Genomic DNA, 8,757 nt, shown 5'->3' with positions numbered 1-8,757 from the left:
AACCCGCTTGGATGCAGCCCTGTGCCACGTGCTCTAGGTGACCCTGCGTGAGCAGGGGGGTTGGACTCGATGACCTCTGAGGTCCCTTCCAACCTTCGGCATTCTATGATTCTATGATTCTATGATTCCTTCTTCCCTATGATAAACTTCTGATAATCAGAAGTATATGTGGGAAACTCAGGAATCTGTTCATTTGTTTGCCTATTATAAAAAAAAAAAAAAAAGAAAAAAGAAAAAAGAAAAAAGAAAAAAAAATCAGTGTTTATAAGTCTTAAGAATGGAGAAAGACAGCAAAGTTTGGCAAACAATTTTACCATTGAGTGCACTTACTGTAAATGTTTATAGGTTGTATCTAGCATAATAAAGTATTTAGTCCATGTAATAGGCAGTATGCAAGAAAGGTCCTTCATCAGGAAAGCTGGCATTTTGAGTATGGAGAGGAATTATTTAAGAAGTGTGTCTATGTGTACAGACAAGCTTGCCAGTTCCAGGAGATAAGCTAAGGGAGAAATATGGGGACGAAGGGACAACTTATTTCTAATAAATGATCAAAGTCAGTTAGTTCTAGGGTTTGGTGGGGAGAATGGGAGCGCTTCTTCAGAGTATTTTGCTCCTAGCTCCTTGTTGTTCACCATTTTCTTCCAAATTGTGCGAGTCCACATTTGCACATTTTAAATTAAGGCATTCTCTAGTGGCTAAATAGTTAAGAGGAGGAAAAGAAAAAAAAAAAGCTTTCTTCCCTTCCCTTTTGTCTTTTTCCTTCCTTTCCCTTTTCTTCCTTTCCCTTCCTGATGCCTATGCATGAACATACTTCTCCCCAAACAGACCTCTAATTTTGATTTAACTAGGCAAGGTTGCAAATTAACTAAAAGAATGCTGAACAGCTTGCATTTGGAAATTAACCTGTCTATAGCACTGGCTGGCCCAACGATAGGAAGTAGCAGAAACTAAAGTGTTATTTCAATTTTGATGAAGCACAGCTGGTTTACAAGCTGAGTTTATTTTTATGCTAATTTCTACTTCATTCCCAGCTTTGGGGAAAAAAGGGTCTTTGTTAGAGGGTCGATTAACCCACTGCTTTTGTTAAAGAAGCCAAGCATTTACATACACGAAGAAACCCGGTACCCTGGGCTTTGGGGTTTTTTGCTTCAGCAAAATAAAAGAAAATGAAGTTAACATTCCTAAGGTTAAATCAAACTACTAGTCACTTGGGGCTTTATTAAGTATCCTAAAAACATGGAAAAAAAGGAAAAGTCAGATTTTTTTCTCCTCTCTCCAAACCCTGGTGATTCATAGCTAATGCCCTAGTGGTGGACATTTCATGACATGGCATGTGTAATGTAAAGCAGTTTCATAGAGCTTGATTGCTGAACATAACAAGCAGAAAGCCAAAATACACAATTGCTATATAAATCATGCCTCATGAAAATGCATTGCAATACATCTGGGATTTCTTATTTTAAGACCTGGATCAACCCTTGTTGGCAAAGATAGGCTGTTTATATCACAATTCTGTGATCATTAAATACACAACATTTGCAGTGATGTAGGGCAGAGCCCCATCATGCAGTGGGTAGCAAGCAGAGCCTTGGAGAACAGTACTTCCAAGCTATAGAGCTGAGCGTGGGAGGTAGAAAACACGATGTTCACAGCCCCATTGCACTGCGGCAGAGCAATGTCATTCACTTTTTCTGCACCACTTCTCTGTTTCATGCCACCCAACCATCACTGCTTCTGCTTCCCTGGCTTCAAACACCTTCACTTTGTTCACTTTTCCTAGTTTTCCTGTTTTATGCATCTCGAGATCTGCCCCTTCACGCCAGATGGCTGGGCGTGTGTGGCTGGGTTGACAGGACCATGTGTGGACATGTGGGATTGCGGAACTTGAAAACAGAGTGATTTCAGAGTTTGTTGGTTTGTTTGTTTGTTTGAAAGCAAGTTAGTGCCCATATGCTCAAGACTTCTGCCACATGCAACAACCTGAAGAACTGAATCCTATCTAGCAGTATAGAAGCGGAGATAGTGACCGGAGGTGGACAAGTGACCCGTGTTTCGCTGAAATTCCTTAGAGCCTCATTGCTCTAGGTAGCATATTCGCTCAAGAGGAAGAAAAAGCACTTCTCTCTTTTTATTTCCTACAGAGTCTGTAAGGAAAAAAACAGCAGAAAATACTGTCTTTTTAAAAGCTAAATGGAAGTCTGTGCCCAGTTTTTGGCATTTGAAAGATGTGAGTCATAGTCACCAACACAACTTTGCTGGAAGCCCCCTCCTATCAAGCCCCCAGGTGTCTAAATGGCATTTTTCACAGTGCACACTCCAAAATGTGCCTTTACCTACTCCAGCCCTTGGTTCCCTCCAGCCCTAGTCTGCTGCCAATGACCTGGACCCAGCAGGAACAGCTGGAGATGAGCTGGCATTTGCCTTTTTTTTTGTTGAAAATGGTGATTCCCTGGTGTTTGTGACCAAGGCTCTAACATGTACTGTTGGCTGAAGATTTTCTCTTCTTCTCATGGCTTTCACATGCTTATGGATATGCTGTTTCCAACTCTAGTCATTGCACTTCCAGCTTATTGCTGATCTTTCTCTTTCGTGTAACCCCCAAAAGAATGCTTCCAGTTGTTCCTTCGTGTTGCCTTTTTTCTAAGCTTCCTCCAAGTAGCCTAAATCATCTGTAAAACAAGCTGTGAGATGAAAGCCAGGTGCTTTCCACTATTGCTATGGTTTCCTTGAAATTCACTGGAGGATAGGGTGGAAGAAAAATAAATATTATACATAAAGAACAGAGAAGTGAAAAATTGCAGAGAGAGAGAGGGACAACAGAATAGAGACCCCACTACCTTCTGTGCAAGATTTTGTTTATGATCCTTTCAAAGGCTCTCTGACAAGTTCAGGAAAGGGCTTTTTTGCTCTTGGAAAGAATAATGCCTTTTCCATGGCTCAACTTTTCTTCTGATGGAACTTTGGAGACTTTGTTATTTTAGGTGTATTTCATTATTAAGAGCTCAAAAGGCCAATTGAAAAAAAAAAAAAGAAAAAAAGAGAGCCTTCCCATTTCCCACCCACACTCAACACAGAAGTGAACTGTTTTTATATAAATGGTGTTTCACTTCTGAAAGATTGAAGGATGCTTCAAAGTCTGACATAAGGCTTTTCTCTCTCTCTCTTTTTTTTTTTTTCCCTAGGTTCATGATATCTGGAAATTTTAGTGTTTGCTCTGCCACAGATTTTGAAGCTTATGCATTTTTCTTGTCCTCAAGTGTCTCTTTACAATCCTGCTTTTTCAAAATGTGTAAACACTCCTTAGTTCAAGGGAGTTACTCAAAAATGTGCCTAGTTTGAGCTACTCCAGCTGCTATTGCCTTCCAGACCCCTCTCCAATTTGCTAAAACTGAGGACTGAGTTTGAGCCAAAACTAGATGTTAGCAAGTGACAATTATTTTGTGTAGAAATTCTTGTGTCAGAAGAGATGCCAATATTATACATATGTCCTTAAGAGCCAATATTATACATATGTCCTTAATGTAACACACGACCCTGCCAGCAAACTGGCCACCCCCAGGATATCTCTGAAAGAGGCACATGAGCTGGGGTGATCTAAGGGTTTAAAAAAAACCCATCTGACCTTTCTTTTATTTTCAAAATTCAGTTCTTGTATCCTCACTTGAAWATGCTTACTGTTCAGTCTTCAGGATGTCTGCCTTTTCTTCTGTTATTCTGGGACACTCACACTTCTCTTCATGGCATCGCTCAGCACCGTGGTGTCGGTGAAAACAGTGATCGGGTGAAGAGCGCGCAACTTGTGAGAGGAGCTGGGAAAGAAGTCAGAGAGGGATGTCAGAGGGCTCAGGAAAGAGCTGCAACTGATAAACATGGACTTTTACATTGGTGTTACCACCATTGCCTCGTGGTCCCCAAGTCAGACGTTTCTGAGCACTCGTTTTGGAAGTGCTGGCACAAGCACTGGAGACAAGGAGAGTTCCCAGGCTCAGAATGCTCTGGATGAAATCTTGCTCCTGCAGATATTGGCAGAAGTATGGCTTTGACATCAACTTGTTCTTGACTCTTTTTTTTTTTCCCTTCCCAGTTAGTATATTTTATCTCTGTTAATGTAACAAGTTACAGGGGCATAAAAGGCTTTGCACATTTGAGTTCAGTGGTAACAAAGTGAGAATTACAGGTGCTTGTATTGGTCACAAGCAGTGAGAATGGAAGCACCTGTCCCAGAAGCAGTGATAATGTTCAAAAGTGCAGGACTCTCTGCACTCTGGGGAGATGAAGGACAAACCAGTTTGGCAAAATCTTCAGTAAATGAGAATTTTACTATACTACAGAGCAGAGATTATTAACTAAAAAGCCGAGATAAAATACTCTGGGGTACAGTGTGTCAACAACAGTGAAATGAGAAGGTCATCAAGGTTGATAAACACGCCATGGATGTTCTGTGCATTTTATGCTCCCTTGTTTTATTTTGTGTTCGGAGCTGTGATTCATATCAAGTGGCTAGATCTGTTTACATGAATTAAGTGATGTCCAGCTCTGTTACTGGGAGACTTGTGTTTAAACAAACAGATAAAATTGCAGTTTCCTGAGTGAGCCTGAAGAATAGACTTCACAAATCATGACTTTTTCCTTCATTCTTAAGGTAGAAAACAGCAAACAGCAGTTATTTTTGAGTCTTCCTTGGCCAAGGTGCAGCCCAGTTTGTAATGAAAATAACACTGGTAGCTGCTTGATTGTTCAGTGGATTGAAATTCAGTTCCCTCTAATGCAAAAGATCCTCCTCAGCTAAAGATCTGGCAACTATTCTCACTTGCCRTCTCTGCTAGCTAAAATTTATGATTTCCAACTCTGATGGGAGAGAAAGTCATTCAGAAATCTTGATCAGTGGTAGGTGCTGTCCTGGTGCACCTACAGAGATGAACATAAGTTCCAAGTAAGAGCAACCTGAGCCTAGCCTGTCCCATAACTCTCCCTTGGACCATGTGGTCATGGAGGCTGGAGAGGAACAGCAGCCTCAAGGCCAGGGCAGCTGTACGGGAGTATTTGGGTGCTGCTCAATGAGGCATCAGCCCACAGTGATGTCCTCCTGCAGGAGAGAGACAGCATGGCAACAGAAAAGCATCGCAGTATAGAAAAGCATCTCAGTATAGATGCATACTCAAATAGTAGTTTCTGAGGGTGACTCACTGTCACTTCCAAACAAAAAAAAAAAGCCCCCAGGAGCTCTCAAGTGTCACTTAGCTCTAAGTGACACCGTAGTTGGCTAAGGAGCGTCAGTCGCCCTGAGCCACTGGAAGGGTCCTGTGAGCTTTTTGACAAGTAACAGTGTTCCATAAATGCCAGTTTCCCTTGCAGGTAGATTCTAATTCCTGAATAATGATGCAATTATTCCTGTAAAGAAGGAATCCTCCCTGTCAGTCCGCTTGGTTGAAAGCACAAATAAGCCACAACTGATTTATCCAAAAGAAGGTAAAGATGTATCACGGTATGTGAAGCAGAACCTAGGAACTTCAACTCACCTTTGCTCTTATCAGAAGTTTGCATGCTGACTATCTGCACTGAGTTATCTGGTTTAGTCAAAGAATATGGAATGTATTTGAGGATTTATGCTAAGTCCACAAGTGAAGTGCAAGTGAAGGCATCTCTTTTGGCTAGATAATTTCATAAAAACTTGTAAGATTAGAAGGCTTGCACTTAAAAGGGGTTTATTATTATTTTATTTTTCTATGTAGACAACTGTCTGAAACTACACAGCCTGTTTTTTCTTCTTTTTTCCTAAGCAAAACACACACTAAAGCCAATTAGGTGCTTCAAAATTCTGAAATTCTGGAGAGAAAAGGAAATTACRGAGATAAAAATTATGAGTTCTAATGGCTATCCATAGATAACAGAAAAATTAAAAAGAAAAAAAAACTCAACCTAGATATTCTTCTAGGATTGAAGCCTTTAAAAACTGTCCTTGCAATGAGTTCAGAGAACAAAATGTATTCTGAGAAGTTTCAGGCTAGCTATGTCATGCGATTGCATGAAGGGAGGAGAGGCTGAGGGAGATTGAGGGAAGAGCTCCACATTTCCATGTGCTGCTTCCCCCATGGCAGCCCTGATGGGGAGCACTGCCATGAGAGCAGCATCTCGTGGGTTAAAGACATAGTTGTGTTGTCAGGAGGAGAGCAGAAAGGGAGGCAAGTAGGTGCATGAAATGGAACTGAACTGTGCTACGCTCTTCTCTGCCTTGAGGATTTTGTGAAGAGGTACAGGCTTGGCTGGGATGCAGTAGAGCAGCCACTGAATTTGGATAGTACAAATAATTTATTATGATTAACCAATAATGTAGATGATCGTGATGGCAGACCTGGCCCGGAGTGCAATGGAATGAATTTTGCCTTGGCTGGGGATCTAAAGTTTGTTGTTAAGAGATGTCAGTTACTGTGCTCTATGATGAACTCGGTCTGGTCTCTACAGCACTGGCTTTTAACTTGTGCTACAGGGCTATAACTCAGCCAGCTGGGATGTGTCAAAGAATACATAGGACTTTGTCAATAGCACAGGACCTGCCGGGAAGTGGAAAAACTGACAGCCTGGTGACCCCTCTGCCTTTCCAGCAGCTCCCTGCAAGAGAGCATTTCTGCCACACTCGCTTATGTCGCTTGGCTAGGAGTTTTGGCCGTTGTGGCAGCTCCCATGCCACCACAGATACCACCAGCAGGATGTGTGCATGCCTTTCTTCTCAGTGCTTTTTGGGGATGTTTTTTTCTAACCCAGCTGAAAAGCATTTTTTGACGTTTCCTGTATCGACCCTGGGGGCAAACTAACCATTGTGTCAGTGAGCCAAAACAGAGTGATGAGGTAAGGAAAGCATGTAACTGTTGTCAATGCAAAAATCAGAATCCTACCTTTTCAACTCATTTTTCAGTACACGGTGGTATCAACAAAGCCCTCATAACACAACAGCACCTCATGGGTTTTTCTAAAAGAGCAGTGCTATACCTCTGACGTGCAAAGACAGCTTTTCCAAAAAATATATTTACACCATCTGAGGAGCTTTAAGTTTGGGTGAAATATATMAATTGAAAGTCAAAAGGGCATAGCTTCCCAAGTGCCTAAATCACTCAGATGTGTGCCTGAGTTTATTTTGCTGAGCTCAGTGGAGGAGACCCTGGTAGTGCAGAAGTATCTTTACCAGTCTACCATTGCTTGTGCCAGTCTAGGTTATTCTAGTTCAGGAATCAAAAGACATAGTCCTAGTGAAAGGTACCTTTGTACCAGTGCCTTGTATCACCRTGTGATGGAGCAATCACTGAAGGAAAAACATCACATCCAGACCAACACASACCAGTGAATGTTTTTTGATGTAGGCCATACACACCGAAGTAGCTTAGACACTTTTCAAAATACTACTCTTCATCCAAGTAAAGTAAAAGAGAAGCCAATATTCACAGTGAGTGGCTGTGCTAGTAATGTTGCTTAAAGCAACCTCCCACAAGCTTCCACCTTCGGTGAGAAACTCCATAACTGAAAAGCTTGGACATGGCCCAAACCAAACAGAGTGTTTTTCATTAGAAGTGGAAAAAAATTATACTGTGTATAAATTTTGCTACGAAACCATGTTGTTTGCTATGAACTAATGGTGACATACGTGTGATTTTAATAAAGAAAAGCATGATTTCATTAGTTAACACTGTGCACAAGTCAAGCAAATGATGAAAAGCAAAGCAGGTCCATTCATTCATCAAAGAGGCACACATGAATAAAGCAATATGAGCCTTTGCAATGACAGTCCCAAACTGGGTGGGATTTCGCCTCCTAATTGATTCCTCACCAGTCTTAATCCATTGCTGGTCCAATCTGTGCCCACAGCCCACAGGGGTGTGTGCTGAGAGATGAACTGTGATGGTTGGGGCTGGCACAGCCCTCCTCAGGGGACACCATGCTGACACCATGCAGATGTTTCACCTTGCCACCAGCTAGCAGGTAGAAATCTCTGCAGGAAAGCACCACCTGGTAGAAACTTCTGCAGGAAACCACCATGAGGGCTCTCCCGGAGCTCAGGAGCTCTGCTGCAGCGACGCCAGCCTGCAGCCTGGACTTCCCTCGGGYTGGCTGGTTGCTGCAGATCTGAGTGCTCCACTGTCCTCATTTAGTGCTYTCCGTTGCGGACCAGCCCTTGCTGCTGCCTGCTGATTTACAAGTTGTCAGTGGGTGCACCCAGCAGCCAGGACATCTTAAGGGCAGGTCACAGCAGGGATGCTTCTCCACTCCCAAGTCCACCCATCTCAACTACTTGCTCCTCACTAGACTGCCGGCCAGGCAGTGCTTCTGAAGAACTCCTGGAGCTTATCCACTGCTGCCTTCGTAAACACTCAGTTCAGCTGCATTACATCAGGAACAATATTACCCATATGTGGCACGCAGCTTAGGAAATAGTTATCCAATGGGTGCACTTGGACTGGGAAATAGCTGTCGCTTCTGTTCATGCCTTTAACCTGGAGATTCAGCACATAACTAGTAAATGAAAAGAGAGCCAATACAGCTGAGTAAAACATTGGACCAAGGCTCTGGAGATAAGAGATGGAATTCCTCGTCCTGCCACAGGTTATATATGATTAAGCAATTCACACTCATTATCTGACTTTTCCATTTCAAAAAAAGGTAGTAGTTCTGTTCTCTGACCTTTGTGAATTCTGCAATATGGGGAATGCCTCTTTATAACGTATTTACAGAGAGACCAGAACAGAGAACAAACATTTCCACACAAGA

This window comes from Nothoprocta perdicaria, unplaced genomic scaffold, assembly GCF_003342845.1.
Source record: "Nothoprocta perdicaria isolate Ctin4 unplaced genomic scaffold, notPer1 scaffold_265, whole genome shotgun sequence".
NCBI lineage: Eukaryota > Metazoa > Chordata > Aves > Tinamiformes > Tinamidae > Nothoprocta > Nothoprocta perdicaria.
The sequence above is the reverse complement of the archived record's forward strand: the minus strand, read 5'-3'. Positions refer to the sequence as shown.